The sequence below is a fragment of the Triturus cristatus genome, chromosome 12 (assembly GCF_964204655.1).
Source record: "Triturus cristatus chromosome 12, aTriCri1.1, whole genome shotgun sequence".
In the NCBI taxonomy this organism is placed as follows: Eukaryota; Metazoa; Chordata; class Amphibia; order Caudata; family Salamandridae; genus Triturus; species Triturus cristatus.
In genome coordinates, this window is record NC_140595.1 from 779,073,284 (window position 1) to 779,100,936 (window position 27,653).

Consider the following 27,653-nt stretch of genomic DNA (forward strand, 5'->3'; position numbering starts at 1 on the left):
AACTGAAAGAATATCAATTGCATTCAATTGTAATAGACCAGAATGGGTCTTTCCTGGCAGGCGTGTGTACTCCGAGCAGGTGCAGTAGCATGTATTTGTTTTATTGCTTGCACGTCACAGGAAAATAGGATTCTAGTCGGTGCAAAGAAAAGGTAGTATTTGCTTTGAGCTATTGTAGCCTGAAGATCTAATGTATGCATATAACGGTGACTGAAAACTTTAAAAGTATTAGGAATGGAAAGAAATAAGCACTGTGAAAGTGAAGTAGTGCTCCACCGTTCTTGGTATTGAGTTGCACTTCCTTTTAGGATGTGTTTATGTGTTCAGGCAAAATGCCATCACCGTCATCGCAAGATAATGGGGGAAGTGGGCTGACCCCTTGTTCCATGCTGTGTACTGAGTGGGTGGAAGCAGAACGCAAATGACACTTGAACAGACCAATGGATGAGGAGAGCTGACCCGAGCCCTTCTCTGGGTGTATATATGTATGCACGGTCTCTTTGATATTCTCTTCGTTGCATAAGGGAGGCAAATCAACTCAATCTTCCTCTGGGCTGGACCTAAAATGGTGTTTCTGACTCAGCTTAAGAACCCCTCATTTCTAAATTTGCAGTTTATTCAAGAGTCTCTTTAGACCGCCAGGAGTCGAGTTTAACGATCCCAAGTTGTTGGCGTAAGTTAAGTGATAATTGTAAAGCTACCCAGCCTTGGAGGAAGGCTGTCGACTCTGTTAGGATCATTGCAGGGTTTGCATTGAGCAGATATACCAGCGATGCTGCTAGGTTGCAGCCTTGTAACTAAGGCGATTTGTGGGGTCGGTCATTTGTGATAGGTCCGAGGCGCCAGTAACTCCAAGTCCATTTCAGTCCTTTCTTTGGCCTTGGTGCAGATGTGGGGGGAGCGGATTCTGAAGGGTTGTCCAGTTCCAGGTTCTATCCGATTCTAGATGTCAGGCCTTCCGTGCGGTAAACTGTTCTGGGGTCATAACTAAAGTGCTGTGTCCAGTTCTGGTGCAAAAAGAACAATTGATGGACAGAATGCAGAACAATGTCATACTTTCACCCCAGTACAGAGATCTGGGCCTAAATCCATCGTTTTTTTGCTCCTAATGCCATTCCAGTCTGACCCTAGCCGTATGCAAATCAGCCTTGACCCTGTGCCTCATGGGAACAGTCCAGCCCAAACTGCCAGTTCTGGGGGTACATCTCCACCCTTTTGCCCAGTTCTGCAGTTCACGGCTGGTGTGGCATGCCCAGAGAACACATCTGTAGTATTGTCCCCAATTCTGGAGCTCACGTCTGAAGTACAATGTCGAATCCTGGGGGCGGCTTCTGATGTGTACCAGTTCTAGGGGGTCACATCTACAGTTATTTGTCCAGTTCTGGGGGTACATCTCCACCCGTTTGCCCAGTTCTACAGTCCACGTCTGGTGTGGCGTGAGCAGGGAACACATCTGTAGTGTTGTCCCCAATTCTGGAGCTCACCTCTAAAGTACAATGTGGAATCCTGGGGGCGACTTCTGACGTGTACCAGTTCTAGTGGTCACATCTAAAGTGTTGCGTCCAGTTCTGGAGTGAAATGTGGTGTGCCATGTATAGGTCTAGAGTTCACATCTAGTGTTTGCCTAGTTCTGGAAACCACACCTGAAATACATTCCCAGTTCTGGAGGGCAAGCCTGCACTGCTGTGCCCGATCCTGGAGTGCTTTTTGTGGATAGCAGTTTTGGGTCTCCCTCCCTTTTAGCACATCGTATTCAGTGAAATGCGGTTTGACACCTCCTCAGGGGTAGTAAGCGCTATATAAATGCAATTACAATATTCGAAATGTTGAGTCCAGTTTGGCAGCACAACTGGAGTATTGTACCCACTTCAGCAACCCTCCTTCAGTTTATTGGGTCAAGTTCTGGATGCCATGTCCGGAATGCTCTGCCCACTTGCAGGGGGTGGGCACGCCTGGAATATTGTATCTGGGACCGGTGTTTGAATCTGGGGTGTTGTGACAGGTTCTGTGGGTCACAGCTGAAGTATTGTGCGCTCTTCTGTTTGTCACAGTCCCCATGTATAATATTGTGCCCAGTTTTAGAGGCCACACGTAGACGTTCGAGAGGTCATATTCCGAGGGTTGTACCCAGATCGTCCAGTCCTCTGAATCATATCTGGAATGGGGTGATACGCTGTTGATGTTGCATCTAGAGCGCTGTGTCCAGTCCTCTGAATCACATCTGGAATGGGGTGATGCGCTGTTGATGTTGCATCTAGAGCGCTGTGTCCAGTCCTCTGAATCACGTCTGGAATGGGGTGATGCGCTGTTGATGTTGCATCTAGAGCGCTGTGTCCAGTCCTCTGAATCACGTCTGGAATGGGGTGATGCGCTGTTGATGTTGCATCTAGAGTGCTGTGTCCAGTCCTCTGAATCACATCTGGAATGGGTGATACGCTGTTGATGTTGCATCTAGAGCGCTGTGTCCAGTCCTCTGAATCACATCTGGAATGGGGTGATGCGTTGTTGCATCTAGAGTGCTGTGTCCAGTCCTCTGAATCACATCTGGAATGGGTGATGCGCTGTTGATGTTGCATCTAGAGCGCTGTGTCCAGTCCTCTGAATCTCATCTGGAATGGGGTGATGCGCTGTTGATGTTGCATCTGGAGCGCTGTGTCCAGTCCTCTGAATCACGTCTGGAATGGGGTGATGCGCTGTTGATGTTGCATCTAGAGCGCTGTGTCCAGTCCTCTGAATCACATCTGGAATGGGTGATACGCTGTTGATGTTGCATCTAGAGCGCTGTGTCCAGTCCTCTGAATCACATCTGGAATGGGGTGATACGCTGTTGATGTTGCATCTAGAGCGCTGTGTCCAGTCCTCTGAATCACGTCTGGAATGGGGTGACGCGCTGTTGATGTAGCATCTAGAGCGCTGTGTCCAGTCCTCTGAATCTCATCTGGAATGGGGTGATGCGCTGTTGATGTTGCATCTAGAGCGCTGTGTCCAGTCCTCTGAATCACATCTGGAATGGGGTGATACGCTGTTGATGTTGCATCTAGAGCGCTGTGTCCAGTCCTCTGAATCACGTCTGGAATGGGGTGATGCGCTGTTGATGTTGCATCTAGAGCGCTGTGTTCAGTCCTCTGAATCACATCTGGAATGGGGTGATACACTGTTGATGTTGCATCTAGAGCGCTGTGTCCAGTCCTCTGAATCACGTCTGGAATGGGGTGATGCGCTGTTGATGTTGCATCTAGAGCGCTGTGTTCAGTCCTCAATCACATCTGGAATGGGGTGATACACTGTCGATGCATCTAGAGCGCTGTGTCCAGTCCTCTGAATCACATCTGGAATGGGGTGATGCGTTGTTGCATCTAGAGCGCTCTGTCCAGTCCTCTGAATCACGTCTGGAATGGGGTGATGGGCTGTTGCTGTTGCATCTAGAGCGCTGTGTCCAGTCCTCTGAATCACATCTGGAATGGGGTGATACGCTGTTGATGTTGCATCTAGAGTGCTGTGTCCAGTCCTCTGAATCATGTCTGGAATGGGGTGATGCGCTGTTGATGTTGCATCTAGAGTGCTGTGTCCAGTCCTCTGAATCACGTCTGGAATGGGGTGATGCGCTGTTGATGTTGCATCTAGAGTGCCTTGTCCAGTCCTCTGAATCGCATCTGGAATGGGGTGATGCGCTGTTGATGTTGCATCTAGAGCGCTGTGTCCAGTCCTCTGAATCACATCTGGAAGGGGGTGATACGCTGTTGATGTTGCATCTAGAGTGCTGTGTCCAGTCCTCTGAATCACATCTGGAACGGGGGGATGCGCTGTTGATGTTGCATCTAGAGTGCTGTGTCCAGTCCTCTGAATCACATCTGGAATGGGGTGATACGCTGTTGATGCATCTAGAGCGCTGTGTCCAGTCCTCTGAATCACATCTGGAATGGGGTGATGCGCTGTTGCATCTAGAGTGCTGTGTCCAGTCCTCTGAATCACATCTGGAATGGGGTGATGCGCTGTTGATGTTGCACCTAGAGCGCTGTGTCCAGTCCTCTGAATCACATCTGGAATGGGTGATGCGCTGTTGATGTTGCATCTAGAGTGCTGTGTCCAGTCCTCTGAATCACGTCTGGAATGGGGTGATGCGCTGTTGATGTTGCATCTAGAGTGCTGTGTCCAGTCCTCTGAATCACGTCTGGAATGGGGTGATGCGCTTTTGATGTTGCATCTAGAGCGCTGTGTCCAGTCCTCTGAATCACATCTGGAATAGGGTGATGCGCTGTTGATGTTGCATCTAGAGCGCTGTGTCCAGTCCTCTGAATCACATCTGGAATGGGTGATGCGCTGTTGATGTTGCATCTAGAGCGCTGTGTCCAGTCCTCTGAATCACATCTGGAATGGGTGATGCGCTGTTGATGTTGCATCTAGAGCGCTGTATCCAGTCCTCTGAATCACGTCTGGAATGGGGTGACGCGCTGTTGATGTAGCATCTAGAGCGCTGTGTCCAGTCCTCTGAATCTCATCTGGAATGGGGTGATGCGCTGTTGATGTAGCATCTGGAGCGCTGTGTCCAGTCCTCTGAATCATATCTGGAATGGGGGGCTGCGCTGTTGATGTTGCATCTAGAGAGCTGTGTCCAGTCCTCTGAATCACATCTGGAATGGGGTGATGCGCTGTTGATGTTGCATCTAGAGAGCTGTGTCCAGTCCTCTGAATCACATCTGGAATGGGGTGATGCGCTGTTGATGTTGCATCTAGAGCGCTGTGTCCAGTCCTCTGAATAACTTCTGGAATGGGATGATACGCTGTTGATGTTGCATCTAGAGTGCTGTGTCCAGTCCTCTGAATCACGTCTGGAATGGGGTGATGCGCTGTTGATGTTGCATCTAGAGTGCTGTGTCCAGTCCTCTGAATCACGTCTGGAATGGGGTGATGCGCTGTTGATGTTGCATCTAGAGTGCTGTGTCCAGTCCTCTGAATCATGTCTGGAATGGGGTGATGCGCTTTTGATGTTGCATCTAGAGCGCTGTGTCCAGTCCTCTGAATCACATCTGGAATAGGGTGATGCGCTGTTGATGTTGCATCTAGAGCGCTGTGTCCAGTCCTCTGAATCACATCTGGATGGGTGATACGCTGTTGATGTTGCATCTAGAGCGCTGTGTCCAGTCCTCTGAATCACGTCTGGAATGGGGTGATGCGCTGTTGATGTTGCATCTAGAGCGCTGTGTCCAGTCCTCTGAATCACATCTGGAATGGGGTGATACGCTGTTGATGTTGCATCTAGAGCGCTGTGTCCAGTCCTCTGAATCACATCTGGAATGGGGGATGCGCTGTTGATGTTGCATCTAGAGCGCTGTGTCCAGTCCTCTGAATCACATCTGGAATGGGTGATACGCTGTTGATGTTGCATCTAGAGCGCTGTGTCCAGTCCTCTGAATCACATCTGGATGGGTGATACGCTGTTGATGTTGCATCTAGAGCACTGTGTCCAGTCCTCTGAATCACGTCTGGAATGGGTGATGCGCTGTTGATGTTGCATCTAGAGCGCTGTGTCCAGTCCTCTGAATCACGTCTGGAATGGGGTGATACGCTGTTGATGTTGCATCTAGAGCGCTGTGTCCAGTCCTCTGAATCACATCTGGAATGGGGGATGCGCTGTTGATGTTGCATCTAGAGCGCTGTGTCCAGTCCTCTGAATCACGTCTGGAATGGGTGATGCGCTGTTGATGTTGCATCTAGAGCGCTGTGTCCAGTCCTCTGAATCACGTCTGGAATGGGTGATGCGCTGTTGATGTTGCATCTAGAGCGCTGTGTCCTGTTCTAGAGACCACCTCTAGACATTTCTGTTCCACTCTGAAGTCCACGCTTGGTTTATTGTGGTCACTTCTGGAAGCTCCCTCCAGTTGCTGCAGCCAGAACTTGAGACACCATTCTAGAGTGTTTTAGAAAAAGAAACTGCGTGAATCTGAGGAGTTGATAAATTGAATTTATTCTTCAGAATTTTTGGATATATTATGTTAAATCTTTCGATTATAACAAAAACTCCGAAATGATTTTCAGTCCATTTATATGATTTCAGTGAAACAGAAATTCCACACAGATTGCCAACGCGACGTCCTTTTGTGTTGTGCCCATTTCTGGACCCATATGTAAAGTATTGCTCCTGGATGAGGCTTTACGTCGAGTTCTACAGCTCCTTACATATGGTGTGCATCATCTGGATGCCACGTATCGAGTGCTGTGCGCTGTTCCGGAGTATTGTACCCAGTTCATGAGGCAATGGCTGAAGAGGGGTGTCCACTTTTTTAGTGTTCTGCACAGTCTTGGAGGTCACATTAGCAGTCACTTGTCCACTTTGTGGTGTTGTGTTTGTAATGTTGATCTTAGTTCGGGATGTTACACTTAAAGTATGGTGCCCAGTTCTGGAGTCCACATCGGTGGTGCTGTGCCCAGTTCTGGAGTACACATCTGGAATGTTATGTTATGGGGATTTATATAGCGCGCGATTACCCAAGGGTGTCCTGGCGCTACCCATTATTCCTAAAGGAGGGGACAAAAGCCTTCACACTGATGGCCAGAAGATCAGGGCACATTCTAAGATAGGGCGGAAGGGCGTTCCATGCCTTGGTGGCTCGCAAAATGAAGCTTCTTCCGCCCCAGGAAGCCTTCCTTATCCGTGGTACTATTGCCAACCTAGCTTCCATTGACCGTAACGTCCTTTTAGGATGATACCATTGGATGTTTTGTTTCAGGAACTCCGGGCCCATGCCCTGAAGTGCCTTAAACACAATACAAAGGGCTTTAAAACAGACCCGCTTCCTCACAGGAAGCCAGTGCAGTTTGCTAATTTCTTTGGAAATAGGCGCAAACTTAGCTGTACCTGACAGTAGCCTAGCTGCCGCATTTTGAAGCATTTGCAGTCTATTCATATGGCATGCCTGTAGGCTCAAATATAGACCATTACAATAATCAATCTTGGCCATCACGAGAGAAGTAACAACTGTACGTTGACTCTCAGGGGGTAAGAAGGGGAGGATCTTTTTGATCATCCTAAGGATAAAAAAGGTTGCCGATGAGATAGAATTAATCTGGTCACCAAAATTAAGCTTGGCATCTATCAAGATTCCTAAGTTTTTTATGTTCTTTTTAGACGGTGTGGGAAGAGAACCGAGGGTGGTAGGCCATAAATTAGGAGTCCAGAAGTTTACATCATTCCCAAACAGGAATGCTTTGTCCAGATCCAGAGGTCATGATCAACAGAGCTGTGCCCAGTTCAGGAAGTCCGATCTAGAGTAGCATTCAGACCTGTCCCCACATCTGGACTGCTGAGCCTGGTTCTGGAGGTCTGGTATCTGGAGTGCTGAGACCAGTTCTGGAGATCTGGCATCTGGAGTGCTGAGCCCGGTTATGGAGGTCTCGCATCTGGAGTGCAGAGCCTGGTTCTGAAGGTCTCACATCCGGGGTGCTGCGCCCGGTTCTGGAGGTCTGGCACCTGGAGCGCTGAGACCGGTTCTGGAGGTCTGGCATCTGGAGTGCTGAGCCCGGTTCTGGAGGTCTGGCACCTGGAGTGCTGAGCCCGTTTCTGGCATCTGGAGTGCTGAGCCCGGTTCTGGCATCTGGAGTGCTGAGCCCGGTTCTGGCATCTGGAGTGCTGAGCCCGGTTCTGGCATCTGGAGTGCTGAGCCCGGTTCTGGCATCTGAGTGCTGAGCCCGGTTCTTGCACCTGGAGTGCTGGGCCAAGTTCTGGAGGTCTGGCATCTGGAGTGCTGAACCCGGTTCTGGAGGTCTGGCATCTGAAGCGCTGAGCCCGGTTCTGGCATCTGGAGTGCTGAGCCCGGTTCTGGCATCTCGAGTGCTGAGCCCGGTTCTGGAGGGCTGGCATCTCGAGTGCTGAGCCGGTTCTGGAGGTCTGGCATCTGGAGCGCTGAGCCCGGTTCTGGCATCTTGAGTGCCGAGCCCGGTTCTGGCACCTGGAGCGCTGAGACAAGTTATGGAGGTCTGGCACCTGGAGTGCAGAGCCCGGTTCTGGATGTCTGGCACCTGGAGTGCTGAGCCCGGTTCTGGAGGTCTGGCACCTGGAGTGCTGAGCCTGGTTCTGGAGGTCTGGCATCTGGAGTGCTGAACCCGGTTCTGGAATCTGGAGAGCTGAGCCAAGTTCTGGAGGTCTGGCACCTGGAGCGCAGAGCCCGGTTCTGGCACCTGGAGCGCTGAGCCCGGTTCTGGCACCTGGAGCGCTGAGCCCGGTTCTGGCACCTGGAGCGTTGAGCCCGGTTCTGGCACCTGGAGCGCTGAGCCCGGTTCTGGCACCTGGAGCGCTGAGCCTGGTTCTGGCACCTGGAGCGCTGAGCCTGGTTCTGGCACCTGGAGCGCTGAGCCCGGTTCTGGCACCTGGAGTGCTGAGCCCGGTTCTGGCACCTGGAGTGCTGAGCCCGGTTCTGGAGGTTTGGCATCTGGAATGCTGAGCCCGGTTCTGGAGGTTTGGCATCTGGAATGCTGAGCCTGGTTCTGGAGGTTTGGCATCTGGAATGCTGAGCCCGGTTCTGGAGGTTTGGCATCTATAATGCTGGGCCCGGTTCTGGAGGTTTGGCATCTGGAATGCTGAGCCCGGTTCTGGAGGTCTGGCACCAGAAGTGCTGTGCACGGTTCTGGCAGTTTGGCATCTGGAGTGCTGAGCCCGGTTCTGGCATCTGGAGTGCTGAGCCCGGTTCTGGCAGTTTGGCATCTGGAGTGCTGAGCCCGGTTCTGGCTTCTGGAGTGCAGAGCCCGGTTCTGGCACCTTGAGTGCTGAGCCAAGTTCTGGAGGGCTGGCATCTGGAGTGCTGAACCCGGTTCTGGAGGTCTGGCATCTGGAGCGCTGAGCCTGGTACTTAAGGGCTGGCATCTGGAGTGCTGAGCCCGGTTCTGGCCTCTGGAGTGCTGAGCCCGGTTCTGGAGGGCTGGCATCTGGAGTGCTGAGCCCGGTTCTGGAGGTCTGGCATCTGGAGCGCCGAGCCCGGTTCTATCATCTGGAGTGCTGAACCCGGTTCTGGAGGTCTGGCATCTGGAGCGCTGAGCCTGGTACTTAAGGGCTGGCATCTGGAGTGCTGAGCCCGGTTCTGGCATCTGGAGTGCTGAGCCCGGTTCTGGAGGTCTGGCATCTGGAGCGCCGAGCCCGGTTCTGGCATCTGGAGCGCCGAGCCCGGTTCTGGCATCTGAAGCGCTGAGACAAGTTATGGAGGTCTGGCATCTGGAGTGCAGAGTCCGGTTCTGGACGTCTGGCACCTAGAGTGCTGAGCCCGGTTCTGGCATCTGGAGCACCGAGCCCGGTTTTGGCATCTGGAGTGCTGAGCCAAGTTCTGGAGGTCTGGCATCTGGAGTGCTGAACCCGGTTCTGGAGGTCTGGCACCAGGAGTGCTGAGCCCAGTTCTGGCAGTTTGGCATCGGGAGTGCTGAGCCCGGTTCTATCATCTGGAGTGCTGAACCCGGTTCTGGAGGTCTGGCATCTGGAGCGCTGAGCCTGGTACTTAAGGGCTGGCATCTGGAGTGCTGAGCCCGGTTCTGGAGTGCTGAGCCCGGTTCTGGAGGTCTGGCATCTGGAGCGCCGAGCCCGGTTCTGGCATCTAGAGTGCCGAGCCCGGTTCTGGCATCTGGAGCGCTGAGACAAGTTATGGAGGTCTGGCATCTGGAGTGCAGAGTCCGGTTCTGGACGTCTGGCACCTAGAGTGCTGAGCCCGGTTCTGGCATCTGGAGCACCGAGCCCGGTTTTGGCATCTGGAGTGCTGAGCCAAGTTCTGGAGGTCTGGCATCTGGAGTGCTGAACCCGGTTCTGGAGGTCTGGCACCAGGAGTGCTGAGCCCAGTTCTGGCAGTTTGGCATCGGGAGTGCTGAGCCCGGTTCTATCATCTGGAGTGCTGAACCCGGTTCTGGAGGTCTGGCATCTGGAGCGCTGAGCCTGGTACTTAAGGGCTGGCATCTGGAGTGCTGAGCCCGGTTCTGGCATCTGGAGTGCTGAGCCCGGTTCTGGAGGTCTGGCATCTGGAGCGCCGAGCCCGGTTCTGGCATCTAGAGTGCCGAGCCCGGTTCTGGCATCTGGAGCGCTGAGACAAGTTATGGAGGTCTGGCATCTGGAGTGCAGAGTCCGGTTCTGGACGTCTGGCACCTAGAGTGCTGAGCCCGGTTCTGGCATCTGGAGCACCGAGCCCGGTTTTGGCATCTGGAGTGTTGAACCCGGTTCTGGAGGTCTAGCACCAGGAGTGCTGAGCCCAGTTCTGGCAGTTTGGCATCGGGAGTGCTGAGCCCGGTTCTATCATCTGGAGTGCTGAACCCGGTTCTGGAGGTCTGGCATCTGGAGCGCTGAGCCTGGTACTTAAGGGCTGGTATCTGGAGTGCTGAGCCCGGTTCTGGCATCTGGAGTGCTGAGCCCGGTTCTGGAGGTCTGGCATCTGGAGCGCCGAGCCCGGTTCTGGCATCTGGAGCGCCGAGCCCGGTTCTGGCATCTGGAGCGCTGAGACAAGTTATGGAGGTCTGGCATCTGGAGTACTGAGCCCGGATATGGATGTCTGGCATCTGGAGTGCAGAGCCCGGTTCTGGACGTCTGGCACCTGGAGTACTGAGCCCGGATATGGATGTCTGGCACCTGGAGTGCAGAGCCCGGTTCTGGACGTCTGGCACCTGGAGTGCAGAGCCCGGTTCTGGCACCTGGAGTGCTGAGCCCGGTTATGGCATCTGGAGTGCTGAGCCCGGTTCTGGAGGGTGTCATTGTGCACCACCCCCAGTCCACACTAACTGCTCCATAGTGTGCAATAGGTGACGCATTTTCGCCTAGAGTGACGGCCGGTAGGGGGCGCTGGGTGTCATTGTGGTGAATGTATTGTGATGTTCAGTGGAAGTGATAACACCAGTACTATGAAAGGCCTCCCGAAACACTACCCGTGACTCATGGTACCGAAGGGTTTGTTGTGCATGAATGTGCGCCCCTCTGGAGCACAGTGTCCAGTCCTTTGGGTCACATCTGGAGTGGGACATTAAATTATTGACGTCACATGTAGAATAATGTGCTTAGTCTACAGACCACCTATAGTACGCTATTTTTTTTTATTCTAACTTCACGGCTGCCGCTTCTAAGCGCCAAGATGATATTTTTGGATCGGCAAAGGGAACCTGGTTTATTTTGCTCATCTTGCTTTCTATAGTTTGCAAAGTTTGTGTAACTCTCTGTACGTGTATGCAACTTGTGTAACATTGTGTAATGTTGTTCTTGTTATCAACCTGCCACTACTTTAAGTAACTGGTGCAATCTCGTGCACATATTTAACGTGATGCATTACTTTATATTGTAAAGCGCTTTGACGCCTATGGGCAGTATGCGCAGCACTATTTAAAATCGCGTAGATCCATAAAGATGGAGGTGGGGGAGGAGGCCACAGCCACTAGGTGCTTTTGGAGGGGGGTGGAGGGGGTATGAATTGTGGATCTGACGAGGCCATCCTGAAAGAGTAGGGCCGGTTTTGAGATCTCCTGCCCTCCCCTGCTTCAGGGCACAGACCCCTCCTGGGCTTTTGCATACTCCTCTCAAAGAGGGGGTGGGCGGAGAGGTGAGGTGGGGGGCAAACTCCTATCAGCGGTTCACAGCACCCCGCGGCGCCGGGCCTGCCCAGAATTCACTGGTGCGAGTGCAAGGGGGCGGGCCTCTACAAAGGAGAAGGGCTTGTGTGTGCAGATAAGGCCCAGTCAGTGCCCGCCACCCTCCAAGGCCACCCGCCCTCCCGACTCTCACGGCCAAGGTAAGAGGTCTCGCATATCCTTGTTTTTTTTTTAAATTTCGCGCCTCTCCCGGCCGTGCGGCCCCCTCGTTCCTGTGGGTCACCAAACACTCCACTCACAACCTTCGTTCATCTTCTACAGCGCTCTTCTGTGACGAACACACGAGTGAGTGCACGGCAAGTTATTTATTTATATATTTCGCTTATTACCCCTGACGAGGCGTCCTGATTCGATTGTTTCGACTGTAAATGCACATAGTTTACAGTGTTTACTTTGCCTTTTATTAAAGCGCTCTGACGTCAACTCTTACTACATGCGCACCATATAAAGGAAAATAAACATTTCCTCAGTGTGAACCCCCGTGGTCGTTCCTCAGACAGACCCCGCCCTCCACCTGTTCCCAGCGAACACGCCCACTGTGCAAGCTTCCAGCACAGAGGCCAAGCAATGAATGAACAATGCTGCCGCTAACGCTTGCTTTCCCCTCGTGTCCCCAGCAGTGTGCCGTCCTGCTGTGGGCTGTGAAGGGCGTGCTGGGTGTAAAGTGACAGGTGCATTATGCCATCGGAAAGTACCGCGTAGACCGACTTCTGGGCTAAAAGTACCTGTGTAAAAAACACTAATCCGTGTTTTTAATGTGTTATCAATTGCATGATTTTGTACAAAGTTATTGTTTTTTATGTATGTATGTTTGTACCAGTAGGGGACGGTGGTGCAGTAAAGCTTGTGTTTATTTTAAATTAAAATGCCTCTTTTGAAGGGTGTTGGTTTGAATGCGGAGTGCAGCCTAGATGGGTTTAACTCTTTCTCAAGGGACGACTGTACAGCACTAGGTCATCTGTGGGTGCATATCACCCCTGGGTCATCTGTGGGTGCATATCACCTCCGGGTCATCTGTGGGTGCATATCACCCCTGGGTCATCTGTGGGTGCATATCACCCCTGGGTCATGTGTGGGTGCATATCACCCCTCGGTCATCTGTGCGTGCATATCACCCCTGGGTCATCTGTGGGTGCATATCACCCCTGGGTCATCTGTGGGTGCATATCACCTCCGGGTCATCTGTGGGTGCATATCACCCCTGGGTCATCTGTGGGTGCATATCACCCCTGGGTCATGTGTGGGTGCATATCACCTCCGGGTCATCTGTGGGTGCATATCACCCCTGGGTCATCTGTGGGTGCATATCACCCCTGGGTCATCTGTGGGTGCATATCACCTCCGGGTCATCTGTGGGTGCATATCACCCCTGGGTCATCTGTGGGTGCATATCACCCCTGGGTCATGTGTGGGTGCATATCACCCCTCGGTCATCTGTGCGTGCATATCACCTCTGGGTCATCTGTGGGTGCATATCACCTCCGGGTCATCTGTGGGTGCATATCACCCCTGGGTCATCTGTGGGTGCATATCACCCCTGGGTCATGTGTGGGTGCATATCACCCCTCGGTCATCTGTGCGTGCATATCACCCCTGGGTCATCTGTGGGTGCATATCACCCCTGGGTCATCTGTGGGTGCATATCACCTCCGGGTCATCTGTGGGTGCATATCACCCCTGGGTCATCTGTGGGTGCATATCACCCCTGGGTCATCTGTGGGTGCATATCACCTCCGGGTCATCTGTGGGTGCATATCACCCCTGGGTCATCTGTGGGTGCATATCACCCCTGGGTCATCTGTGGGTGCATATCACCCCTGGGTCATCTGTGCGTGCATATCACCCCTGGGTCATCTGTGCGTGCATATCACCCCTGGGTCATCTGTGGGTGCATATCACCCCTGGGTCATCTGTGGGTGCATATCACCCCTGGGTCATCTGGTGCATATCACCCCTGGGTCATGTGTGGGTGCATATCACCTCTAGGTCATCTGTGGGTGCATATCACCCCTGGGTCATCTGTGGGTGCATATCACCTCAGGGTCATCTGTGGGTGCATATCACCTCCTGGTCATCTGTGGGTGCATATCACCCCTGGGTCATCTGTGGGTGCATATCACCTCTGGGTCATCTGTGGGTGCATATCACCTCCGGGTCATCTGTGGGTGCATATCACCTCCGGGTCATCTGTGGGTGCATATAACCCCAGGGTCATCTGTGGGTGCATATCACCCGGAATTCACAGTGCCCATTTCAAACTCGGAAGGATGAAGGTGAAAGCCGGCCCAGTGAGAATGTGTCGTCTAAGCTGAATGTTGCACACAGCAGCGGGCGCGTTGACACGATGGGCTATCCCGCCTCGCTTTGTATCCTGTTAAGTCCATTCGCATTGTATGGTTTCACACAAGCCTGGACTTTCTTTTGATATGCAAATCTCCCCACTTTGAACCCCATTTACCACGTAAACTACTTCTTTGGTGTTGATTGTTAAGGAGGAAGCGGGGACGTGCAGAGTAAAAAACAAAAGTTGTTAGATTGTTAAAGTGGTTTTCCCAAAAATACTACACACGGCAAGAAAAGCAAAATTGTTAAGCCATACAAAACTACACTCGCTCAAATCGTTATTAAACACAAAATCCCAGAATTAAACTTTTCGATGCCAAACACCTCCCTCGCGACCGTACACAATCAAAACCTTCATTGGAGGTGTCGGTGCCGCCCCCTAGCGGTTACTTCTAAGTGCGCATTCATGGTTGAAAATAATGGGACTTTAAAAATAAAACTGTCTCCATGCGTTGAAGGGGCTCGTGCGACGCCTGGCGTTCAGGCTAGAAAGGGCAGTGCAAGGCAGCTTCAAAGGGGGGAGGGGGGGGGGGTGCAGATAGAGATGGGAGGAGGGTGCTGATGGGTGAAGAGGGAGAGGTGCAAACGAAGTGGTTTGGGAGAGAGACAACGAAAGACAAACCGGGAAAGTTGTGTGTGGGGTCCAATAGGCGGGTTTGTGAGGCTGGGTGGTGGAAAATGCTTTATGTGAGACGTAGCTGAAGAGGGTGGTCGGTGAGCAGGTGCGTGGTATTGTCTAGTGTGGGAGGGGAGGGAAGGCAGGAGTTGGTGCAGGAATACATTGTTACATTGTGTGCGGTTCCCTGGAGTGGCTGTGTCGCGTGGTGGGATGATGGGGAGGTGTCCGGTGGGAGGGCAGAGGGGATTAGTGACGTGATACATTGCGTGAAGTGCGGCTCTAGTGAGGGGGGGTGGCGCTTGCCTCCTGCGGGTGAGAAGAGGGCGGGGCCAGCAGCTTCTCTATGAACGTGGCCTCCAGCACCTAGAACGTTCAGGAACCCTGTCCTTCTTCACACTACGGTGTGCACCACTGTCCTCGTCTCTCATGGATGCACACTGCCCCTGCCTGTCCTGGATCCGACCAGGGCCTGCACACTGCCCCTGCCTGTCCAGGATCCGTGCAGGGCCTGCACACTGCCCCTGCCAGTCCTGGATCCGTGCATGACCTGCACACTGCCCCTGCCAGTCCTGGATCCGTGCATGACCTGCACACTGCCCCTGCCTGTCCTGGATCCGTGCAGGGCCTGCACACTGCCCCTGGCTGTCCAGGATCCGTGCAGGGCCTGCACACTGCCCCTGCCTGTCCAGGATCCGTGCAGGGCCTGCACACTGCCCCTGCCTGTCCTGGATCCGTTCATGACTTGCACACTGCCCCTGTCTGTCCTGGATCCGTGCAGGGCCTGCACACTGCCCCTGCCTGTCCAGGATATGTGCAGGGCCTGCACACTGCCCCTGCCTGTCCTGGATTCTGTTGTGTCCTGCTGGACACAGTCTAGTGTTTTCTGCCAGCCACTCCCCCGAGGGCTGGCCCACACACACACCCCCTCACCCATCCAACACGGACGTCACCAGTCAGGTGACCCGGCGAATAAAGGGGCCCGAGTGCACGTGCTCGTGGCCAGTTAGCTAACGATAGCCACGGTGTCTGTGCCAGTCATTGTTCATCATGTGGGCCTAGGCCCACGACATAACATTTGGCGACGAGCGGGTCTATCCCGCGTGTGCAGCCGCCGTGTTCCCGCAAGAGAAGGGGGACTGTGCATCGCCCTTACAGAGGGCAGACCCTGAAGCAGGTGATCATATCGTCGACGTATCCGAGGGGCGTGTGAAGGGCCCCACGGTGAAGCTGAGGTGGCGGAAGCCCGCCCCGCGCATGACGATCCTGCAGTTCCTACCGCTGGCGTGAGGTAAAGCCCCATGAACGCAGACGGAACACGGGCGAGGCCGGACTGCTGAGACTTGCCCTGAGGAAGAAGTGAGCCTGTCCAGCGATCGGGCCAAGGTGAGCCCGGGATGGCGATAGTGCCGGGCTGTCATGGAGCTCCGCACAGTAAACGGAAGCGGCCCGTTGCTGACCGGAGAAACGCCGGTGCACAGCTGTGTCCAGCGAGGACTGCAGGGATGAAGGCTGGCCACAACGCAATCGAGCGGAGCAGGGGCCCATCCCGCTGTTGATCCGCCTACAATTCCCGCGGGTGTAAGGTGAGCCCTGGCTGCGGGACATCGGGGGCATTGAAGAGAGCGTAATGAGGGGAGAGTAGGAAGTAAAGCGGTAGCCCGCTATGTCACCCCTCGAAGGAGACTGACACTGCCCCATACCGGCAGCTGCGCTAAACTTACGCCCCCCCCCGCGCAGCGTGTGAACTGCGAGGCTGCAGCGATGGGGTGGAGTAAGGAAGAGACCGTGTCCCGCCAGCGGACGATCAGAGCATCGCAAGTGCAAACTCTGTCCAGGCGGCCGTCAATGAAAAGTGCCGAAGCACACGAGGGCTGCCGGGTGTGGAGTAACATTAGCTTAAATGCCCATTCAGATCTGTGCAGAAAAGAAATTAAACGGAGCGAAATCTTACCGCAGTAGAGAGTGGCCGTGGCGCCACGAGGACCGCTGGTGCCGTGCACTGAGGCCCAGGAACGTCCAGGTGTATCTGCAGCTCGGTGGGCATCGGGGCTGGAAAGAAGAAGGTAGCACCCTCCACGAGGTGCCTGCCCTCCATTCCTCTGCCCCATCGAAGCCCGGGGAGTACAGGACAAACGGCAGCATAAAGGAACCGAGCGTGGTTCCAGAACGAAGGAAAACGACCGCAGACGGCCAGAGTTTGCCCTGCAGCGCCATCTAGTGGCCGTTTTGCGCTATTGCGGCCAAGGAAAAGAATAATATCGACAAGCAGACCAGAAAAAGGATCCAATTTCTGCAGCATGCACTAAGTGCCAGAGAAGAATGTTATCCATGTGTTAAAAAGAATAAATAAATAATAATAATAATACGCTAAAGAACACAACCAGTGCCAGCAGCAGCACCGAACTGGTTGTTGCAGCACAACACAAGTGAGGGACAATATTGCACTAGCAGAAAGAAAAAGGCAACGCTGAACAGGAACACAGTGAAGTCTGACAAGGGCATAAAGTGATTGTGCAGGAAAGCCGCCATGCCAAAGTGGTGCCAAGAAACTACACAGCTCTAAGGATGAAGAGATAAGGCGCAGTTAGGCGCCAGGAGCACAGACACACAGCGCCAAGCACGTACGCAGCCACACAGTGAGTGCATGACGTAACACAACACTGCACCTAAAACGAAAAGCGCCCACGCCCACTGTACTGGTCACCCCAGCCAAACATAAGGAGAGGACAGAGTGGGAGGAACTAAGCAATGGTCAAGACATCACAGCAATAGATGGATCAGAATGGTGCCACCTGCCCCATGGACTGCATGTCAGGTTGACAATAAGAGACTGATGCAGAGTGAGAGACCCCCCAGGCCGGTGGAGAGAGTGAGAGACCCCCCCAGGCCGGTGGAGAGAAGAAGAGACCCCCAGGCCGGTGGAGAGAAGACGAGACCCCCCAGGCCGGTGGAGAGAGTGAGAGACCCCCCAGGCTGGTGGAGGGAGAAGAAGAGATCCCCCAGGCTGGTGGAGAGAGTGAGAGACCCCCCAGGCCAGTGGAGTGAGTGAGAGACCCCCCCAGGCTGGTGGAGAGAGAAGAGACCCCCAGGCCGGTGGAGAGAGAAGAGACCCCCAGGCCGGTGGAGAGAGAGAGACCCCCGACCAGGAGAGAGAGACACCCTGCTGCCATGCACACGGAGCCACCCTGATGCCACTACCAATGTCTTCAGTCAGAGAATTACCTACCCTGGAAAGCTGAAAGTGTAGTGAACCGAGAGAAGAAGCCACACAACAGTGACTGAGAAATGCGAGCATTTTGCACGCCAACTTGCGGTGAATAGTCCCATCGCAGTAAAGAGAACCTGGCTGATATTTCTCAGAAAAAGTGATAGACAAGTATATACACTATTTGTGGCAAGTGACCACCGCAGCAAGAAAAGCAAGTATACAGCGCCACTGCTGCCAGAGCAGAGGCAAGGAAAAGAGGAGACGGAAGGGCGATTACCCGCCATCTGTAAAGCACCAAGGAAATTCCCAGAAGGGAGAGGGGCCCTGTGTGGCCCGAAAGCAGGAGGAAGAGAGATCGTAATCACCCCACCTGCACCAACGTCGCCCAGCAGTGAGCCAGAGATTATTCAGGGAGTGCCCCCAATACTGCCTTAAGACACTGGTGTGCAACAGTCCGGTGCAGGCAGGAGGAGAGTCCAGCACTCCGAGTGGCACGTCACCACTACTGACGCAAGAGAAGGGAGATACATACCTCCCAAGCGATCCGAAATTACAGCTGGAATACTCTGTCAAGGAGAGGAAGGGTATGGAAGGTCTTACACAACGGATCCATCAAAACTCACCTACCTCCACTGCCGTTCCTGAAATGGCTGACGCACCTGAGAAGCACAGGTGTAGAAGCGACTTGCACTGCAACACGATGCCAGTGCAGCACGATGCTACTGCAACACGATGCCTTTGCAGCATGATGCTACTGCAACACGATGCCTTTGCAGCATGATGCTACTGCAACACGATGCCATTGCAGCATGACGCTACTGCAACACGATGCCACTGCAACACGATGTCATTGCAGCAAGATGCCACTGCAACACAATGCCATTGCAGCAAGATGCCACTGCAACACGATGCCATTTGCAGCACGATGCCACTGCAACACGATGTCATTGCAGCAAGATGCCACTGCAGCAAGAAGCGACCTGCATTACGTGGTCTGTTGACACATTCTAGAGAAGATAAGGAGTGGCGAGATATAGGACAGTGAAAGTCCTATTCCAGGAAAACGGACGACAACAAGGGAACAGTGGGAATCAACAAAAGGGGACTAGAACAAATACTCGCACGATCACCTGAGTGCACCTTCTAAGATACGACAGCCACTGGGGTGGGGTGACATCATTCTTCATAGCGACCGTCATCCACCTGTCGCCGGCTGCTTAAAGAAAAGGGCATCCCTGTTCTACTTACACAAATGCAAAATCAGAAGAGCTGCACCAAGTGTCCGACGAGTATCATGACTGCATAGATTCGCCAGTCATCCCTATTCACTGCCAGCTATCACCAGATGTGGTGCAAGTCGTCTCATGGCAGCCACTCCATCATCTGTCATGTGCATCACTGCCATCGTTGGCGCGTCAAGAACAATAACTGGAGTCCCACACCATTTGCCAGAACCAGCGACGATCCGAAAATACAGTGACCATCTGTTGAACCAGCGCATGTCCTGATCCTGGTAGCGAGAGCATGTTTCTGGCCAAGACACATCCACCCCTGAAGTTTGCACGAGTGACGAGGCAGTGGCTCCAGAGTCAGAGCCCATATGCAGTCCCGGGGCAACTCATCCAAGGGGCCTCCCAGAGCGTGAGAGATGGTCTGTACTGTGCCCCACCAATGGATTCCAGGAAGTACCCAGGCCATCCAACCGAGAATCTCAACAGGTCACAGAAGGCCAAGACTGTCGTCAAAGGATCAAGCGACGCAATCGTCTGGTGTGTTACAGTGGACTCATCTATACGCTCCTGATGCACCCATGTTGAACAATAAGATACCGATTGCCTCACAGCAAGAGTACGCTGGACCGATGAACATCACGTAGGTGGACCATCCCTCAACTGAAGCGAAGCTGAAAGGTCCGGATTTCAGCAGCATCGTGTTCATCCCCAGATATACCTGGTTAAAGTATGGACATGTGCAAAGACGTCCGGGTGCTCCCAGCTGCACCTGTCCATCGGTGTCCTGCGAACTACATCTCTGAACTGTGGGACTTCCATTATTTTAGTTGTTTTTCTCATTCCTTCACATAGGTTGGACTTTTGTTTGGTGTTTTTCGTTTTATTAAAATTTGGGAGGAATGTTGTGTCCTGCTGGACACAGTCTAGTGTTTTCTGCCAGCCACTCCCCCGAGGGCTGGCCCACACACACACCCCCTCACCCATCCAACACGGACGTCACCAGTCAGGTGACCCGGCGAATAAAGGGGCCCGAGTGCACGTGCTCGTGGCCAGTTAGCTAACGATAGCCACGGTGTCTGTGCCAGTCATTGTTCATCATGTGGGCCTAGGCCCACGACATAACAGATTCGTGCATGGCCTGCACACTTCCCCCTGCCTGTCCAGGATCCGTGCAGGGCCTGCACACTGCCCCTGTCTGTCCTGGATCCGTGCAGGGCCTGCACACTGCCCCCGCCAGTCCAGGATATGTGCAGGGCCTGCACACTGCCCCTGCCTGTCCAGGATCCGTGCAGGGCCTGCACACTGCCCCTGCCTGTCCAGGATCCGTGCATGGCCTGCACACTGCCCCTGCCTGTCCAGGATCCGTGCAGGGCCTGCACACTGCCCCTGCCTGTCCTGGATCCGTGCCGGGCCTGCACACTGCCCTTGCCTGTCCTTGAGGTGTGCAGTGCCCCCACCCCCACATACGGTGTAAAGGGCCCCTCTCTCGGTGGTGTCCGCCTGGCTTTAGTGTTCCGGAGAACCAAGGGCGCAACAAACCCACGCGGAAACGAGGCCCGCCGCCGTGCGAGGCGCCGTGGCGCTGTCAACTGTCATCGAAGCGCTAGAATGACACGGACAGAAGCGATTTAACCAGCAGTTTGTGAACTAACTAGTCCGATGACATTGAATGTAGGTAAAGGTAAACACAAAGCTGAACAAACGTTCACGTTCTAGACGACGTGTCTCAATTTAGATCCCATTTACAAGTGCAGGGCGCCCATGGTGATCACACAGACGTGAAAAAGAGATCGTGCGCTGTGTATAGCAAAGGTAAGCGAGGGGCCGATTCAGCTGAACACAAGAGTCCAACATTGTTAATCGCCTCCTCAAAGCTGCGGATCGCTTTCAGACCGGGGAACGCGCCTCGAAGTCGTGACTTACAGCCCTGGTTTTCAGAAGCACGGCCCCTGGTCTCATACAGGCAACCCGTGGAGCTTGAAGGTAGCTCGGTGGGCCGGAGTGCCTACTGCAGAGGTGCTGTGGGTTCGACTCCCTCAGAACCGACCTCGGCTTTCATCCTTCTGAGATCACTGCAAGGCACACCAGCAGCGGACGCGAATGAGGCATTATTCAAGCGCCAAGAGGGCGGTGGGCGCTATAACAAAGGCCAGTGTTATCGGTGTTAAAACTCACTTAAATGTTGTACTCCTGTCAATATGAGGATGTGATTTCAGACTACAATTCTTCACCAGGGGGACGTCTCAAGCTTGAGGAAGGGAAGGGTTTTACTTCAGTGGGGAGTTCATTCATGGGCGCGAGCTCCACACACAAGAACCATTCAAATGTGCCTGCACAGGGAGGGGCGCGAATAACAAGGAGGGGGCCTGTGCGGTGAGTTACTGAGCACAAAGAGGCGTTTAGTTGGCCAGGGATGAGCTTTGTATGTGTAAAGGGTAATTAACAGGTTTGCCAGGGGGCGGGAGGGCAGGGGTGAAGGCAACGTGGCAAAATCTCGGAGGAAGTCACGAATCAGCTCTGTTTGAAGCATAGAGCACAATCACCGCAGGGGTGGAGCAAACGTTGACCTTTGACACCTTCATGCGAGGTCACTCTTTAAGGAAGTCGGCGTATGGGAGAGGCCAGATAGTTGGGTAGTTAAACCCAACAAGTGATCGTCTTCAAAGTGCAGCTAACAATGGGCTCTGATTTGAATTAGAACATTCAGGTTTTGTTTGCGTTTCGCGAGTGAATTGTTGCTAAACAATGGACAATACTGATGGACGCTAGGTTTACATGATTCTGTGGCTGCTGCGAATACAACATAATTATCGCTGACTGCTTTTGCCACATAATAAGCCTAAGTTGGAGATTTCGAAAAACTGCTGCTTCTAGTTTAAATGCATGGACGTCACTGCCAGATAAAGGGCTGCGTAGTGTGCACGTGTTCTGTATTATGCTGGCGGAATCCATATTTGACAGGCGCCTGCGAAATATGTTTTGATATTTCACTGTTTCCTGTGAAAGACGTGTTTTTATACCACTGCACTTTGTGCATTCCGAGCACTTAAGCATGACATATCACACATACATATACAGAATTATTGATTGGCAACAGGGAGTTACGGGGTATATGTTTCACTGAGAGTTCGGAGTAACATCTAATAGACAATGAGAGCAAAGCTAAAGTTATCTGTGATGTCACTCATCTCCGCAGTGAAAAACATCCCGCAATTCACTTTTCACCCATCTATAATTGTATGTTATGTATGGCTCCCAGAATCACCTGCCCCTACTGCACAGGGTAAAGGAGTAACGGGGGAGCCATACACAACATGGCCTCGCCTTCCTGTCCCAAATAAAAAGAAAAGTATGGCCTCCTGCCGCCCACCCATCATTCTCTGCGCCTTCCCTCCTCCCCGGAAGCTGGACTCCCTGCTCACCTGCGTGGGTCTGACGGGATCTCACAGAACCAGGCCGGGTAGCCCGGATTCGCTTATGATGTAGCATCAGCACTTAACATAGCTTGTCACCCACAATGTCAGGCGCTGCAGCAACCCCCCGCTGTGTGTATCCATTTGTTATGGGGTGGTGGGTGGCCGGCCACCGATGGGCACCAGGCCCTGTGCCTGACTGTTGGAAGTGGTTTATGGTCAAAACACCATAGAAAGTTACTGAACAAAACACCTTTATATTGAATATATGGCCTTCATTAAAAAAACACAGTTGAAGTGCAGTTTTTTAGGTCGAGGGACCATCCGGTCTGCCGGAGGCAGAACCGGAAGTCCGGAGATTTAATGTTTCTTAGAGTGGCTATTTAGCCCGCCTCTCTTTTTGCTTCTCCTCCATTGGCTGGCTTCCTAAACGGAGGCCAGCCATTGGAGGAGAGAGCCGTCCCTCCAAATAGGCTCCGTCTTTTTCAGATTCGGGGGCGTGTTCCGTGCTGTTCTTTCCACTTTTTAGCCACGCCCTTTTTAGAACAGCAGGAACACGCCCTCGAAGCTGAAAAAGTTTTGAAGCTTCCCGTGTTTTGTCTTGTTTTTGTTGCAATTATGTCACCGCCACGCATCCATTTTACATTCGGAGGCTTTTCTATTTGTCCATTACACTTAATTGTCCTGCCTTTGGCTGCTTGTTTCAGCCGAGGCGATTTCACTTAGTGATTGCTTTTTTTGGGCCATCCCACCTTTCTCTTCATACAGTGCTATGGACCCAACCACTCCCGCCCCCTAGAACACTGCTTGCCTGCCCGTCACAACACTAGAGTCCGCCCCCACCACCACCTTTCGCTCGGAGGTCGCTGCTCGCAGTTCCCTCCTGTCTGAAATAAGCGCAGAAACTGCATACACTCCCACATAGAGAGCTTCTGTGGGCCACATCCATTTCAGGGTCCCACTCCTCCCCCACCTTCTTCTCTCACTTGCCACCCCTAGCCTCAGTTAGTCTCCGGTTGGGTTTCATTCGAGCGGCGCCCCCCCTCCCCCCGCTCGGTTTAGCATGTCTTCCTGCACCTTCTGTGCTTGGCCACGCCCCTTGCTTCTAGCCTCATCTCTGCAGCCCCCTAGTTATGCTGGCTACGGTGGGCGCGCACCTTGTTATAGGGGTCTATTGCTGGGATTGTGCTGCCCTTGCCTGACTCCGTGCGTCGCCGTCTTTGGGCTCTTGGCGCTTTAAGTTTTCTTGTGATGCCACCCTCGGTGAGTCTTGTTTTAAACTTTCACGCTACGGTGGACGCGCACCTTGTTATAGGGGTCTATTGCTGGGATTGTGCTGCCCTTGCCTGACTCCGTGCGTCGCCGTCTTTGGGCTCTTGGCGCTTTAAGTTTTCTTGTGATGCCACCCTCGGTGAGTCTCGTTTTAAACTTTCACACTGAGCGCGGTGCCCGCTTCAGGGACACCGCGCTCTGTGTGTTTGTTTGCTGGCAGCTACTCTGCCACAGTAACAACACATCTGAAACCGCGGCACTGGCGGCATTGCAGTCACTGACTTCAGGAGTGGGTGGGCGTGGCGGTTTCTCTTTATTCTGAAATCATCCCGCGACAACCAGACCCATCCCCACGAGCAGGGCTGACACCACAACAATGTTGCTGCTCTCCAGTTTCAAAAAGAGAAGGGAAATCCAGAGAGGAAATGACTCTCTTTAAAGTATTTCCCTTCCTCTACAACGCTCACCACGCGCACACTGATGTGCTACCTATCACTGCAGTCCAGGGGGGAAAAAAGGGACCGCCTGTGAGGGCACAAAACAGAGCCCGATAGAGATCCGTTTCGAAGCCCCCTTAAAAAAACTGCCGGTGCTCAGACCCGGTGAGACCCGGCCCACTTAAAGCCCTGGTTGTTATCTCACTACCTCACTCTTTCTATCTCACTAACTCACTTTCACTCTCTTTCACTACCTCTCTCTATCTCACTACATCACAACATCACTCTATGCTTATATATCACTACCTCACAACATCCCTCTCCCTCACTACCTCACTCTTTCACTACCTCACTCTCTCACTACCTCACTCTCTCTCTACCTCACTCTCTCTATCTCACAACCTCACTCTCTATCTACCTCACTCTCTCACTACCTCACTCTCTATTTCAATACCTCTCTCTCTCTCTCTATCCCACTACCTCACTCTCTCTCTGCTAATGCAATAGGTATCGCATATGCAAAAAAAAAGCTAATGCCAATAGAAATGACAATGCCATTTATTTAGGGATACAAAAATGATAAAAAAATAATGAGCAATACCAATAGCTCTACCTATAATATTGCCGAGACCATTGCATTGTAAATGCTTGTTTATTTTTGGCAGAGTTTTATATAGCGCAAACTTGACCCGAATCCAATCAGGTATCAGTTCACTTTACATAGCACCAGTTACGTTACATTAGGACACACATTCATTCTTTGTTAGGCACGGGGAGATTAAGTGATTTGCCCAGAATCACAGGATGTTCAGTGTCATTACCGAGACTCGAACCCAGTTCCAGTTCCCAGGTCCGAGGTCGAGCGCCGAAACCGTTAGGCCAACTCCTTTCCCCATTTATAGATAGCCATTTAAAAAACTGAAAATAGTAAGTTCTGGTTAGTTCCACTATGCATAACTTGTACAATAGCCGTGCAAACCCTAACTTGCACCACACCCACAATCCGTATATCAATAAATAACACATAAAAGCCCAATGTAAATAAATAACACACATTCACTCCACTAAAAATGCTACAATCTTGTCTCCTTCATAGTGGTAAGAGTAGTATGGTATGTAATCTCACATAAACCACTATTCGCTACAATTATAATTGCTAATTGCAGCAGTTTCATTAAAGGTAAGATAAGCATTGCATTAGCTGTACGAGGTATGGATTTCAGAGTGATTGTGGAAGTCGTGAATTGTGGAGCTAACCACAGCTGGTGAATATATGTATTCACACATCATACAAGGGAGCAGGGATGTCCATCAGCATATGTTTGGCGGGGGAGACCCTTCATGCAAGCATTACACGCGTCATGGTGGGTGCAGCATGTGCATACTTGTCGGTGCCAGTATCGAGCCCCACCAACAGACCGCCAGGCACATCTAGTCTCCTCCCCTACCTTTAAGTTTGACCCCAGAGCACCCCAAGTCTCCAGCTCCCCCCTTTTCCTTCTTGTTGCTCACTCCTTCTCAAAATGCTTTGCTCCCCCTGCACACATCATGGTGTATATAGTATTTATATACGGGAAGGTTTCGAGACCGTCAACCATCAGGTGACCTAACATTGAAAGTTCCGGAACTGAACATAGTATCCCAACACTAAAGTTTCTAGAATCAGGTGATTGTATACTATTGAGCTCCAGTGTCTTCACTGTTATAGTGTCCTAACACGAAAGATTCCAGAATCAGATGATTGCACACTAACAGTGAAGGTTCCTGAACTGATGATTGTACACTAACAGTGAAGGTTTCTGAACTGATGATTGTACACTAACAGTAAAGGTTTCTGAACTGATGATTGTACACTAACAGTGAAGGTTTCTGAACTGATGATTGTACACTAACATTGAAGGTTCCTGGACTGATGATTGTACACTAACAGTGAAGGTTCCTGAACTGATGATTGTACACTAACATTGAAGGTTCCTGAACTGATGATTGTACACTAATATTGAAGGTTCCTGAACTGATGATTGTACACCAACAGTGAAGGTTCCTGAACTGATGATTGTACACCAACAGTGAAGGTTCCTGAACTGATGATTGTACACTAACAGGGAAGGTTCCTGAACTGATGATTGTACACTAACAGGGAAGGTTCCTGAACTGATGATTGTACACTAACAGTGAAGGTTTCTGAACTGATGATTGTACACTAACAGTGAAGGTTTCTGAACTGATGATTGTACACTAATATTGAAGGTTCCTGAACTGATGATTGTACACCAACAGTGAAGGTTCCTGAACTGATGATTGTACACCAACAGTGAAGGTTCCTGAACTGATGATTGTACACTAACAGGGAAGGTTCCTGAACTGATGATTGTACACCAACAGTGAAGGTTCCTGAACTGATGATTGTACACCAACAGTGAAGGTTTCTGAACTGATGATTGTACACTAACATTGAAGGTTCCTGAACTGATGATTGTACACCAACAGTGAAGGTTCCTGAACTGATGATTGTACACTAACAGGGAAGGTTCCTGAACTGATGATTGTACACTAACAGGGAAGGTTCCTGAACTGATGATTGTACACTAACATTGAAGGTTTCTGAACTGATGATTGTACACTAACAGTGAAGGTTTCTGAACTGATGATTGTACACTAACATTGAAGGTTCCTGGACTGATGATTGTACACTAACAGTGAAGGTTCCTGAACTGATGATTGTACACTAACATTGAAGGTTCCTGAACTGATGATTGTACACTAATATTGAAGGTTTCTGAACTGATGATTGTACACCAACAGTGAAGGTTCCTGAACTGATGATTGTACACTAACGTTGAAGGTTCCTGAACTGATGATTGTACACTAATATTGAAGGTTCCTGAACTGATGATTGTGCACTAACAGTGAAGGTTCCTGAACCGATGATTGTACACCAACAGTGAAGGTTCCTGAACTGATGATTGTACACTAACAGTGAAGGTTCCTGAACTGATGATTGTACACCAACAGTGAAGGTTCCTGAACTGATGATTGTACACCAACAGTGAAGGCAATTAACATAATAAACTCATTTGTAGTACATATGATGTCTGTTTATGAGGTTCACAGGCTGCTCACGCACGCCGCGGATGGTCATGAAACGGGGACTTAACCTGGTCCTGTGTTAGCGGAGTAAATGAGATCAACATTGGATCACGGTCCCGTACTGACTTACGAGTGCAGTGGAATCTGAATACTTCCTTTCGCAGATTGCAGTGTTTTAATACAGACTTCTGATAAATAACTGCTACATAACTTGGATTTGGAGACATTACGAACAAGTAGAATTCAACAATATGTATAATCACATCACACTATCTTTATTGATCAAGGACATTTTTGATAGAATATTTGAATAACAAAATTTGAACTCTCAAGCCGGGCATCTCAACATAAAATATATTGGAGTTTAAATCCACCTGAGGACACACCATACGTTCCGTCCGGCATGTGTCGGCTGTTGATTTCTGTCATCGAGAATTGTTT

General features: G+C 51.7%; 1 protein-coding gene across 11 annotated transcripts in view; it reads left to right on the forward strand.

Annotated features, from left to right (window-relative positions):
• The window catches only part of LOC146782810 (low density lipoprotein receptor adapter protein 1-B-like), a 105,122-nt gene that overhangs the window by 53,094 nt on the left and 24,375 nt on the right, over positions 1-27,653 (forward strand). The window contains exon 1 of one of the 11 annotated variants that reach the window (XM_085636873.1): positions 11,671-11,738. The exons of 8 other annotated variants lie outside the window; for them this stretch is intronic. The gene's annotated coding sequence lies outside the window, so the exon portion shown is untranslated. Of the gene's footprint in view, positions 1-11,670; positions 11,739-11,862; positions 11,884-27,653 lie in introns of those variants that run through there. 2 more of the 11 variants (XM_085636883.1, XM_085636882.1) reach the window with 2 other exon arrangements.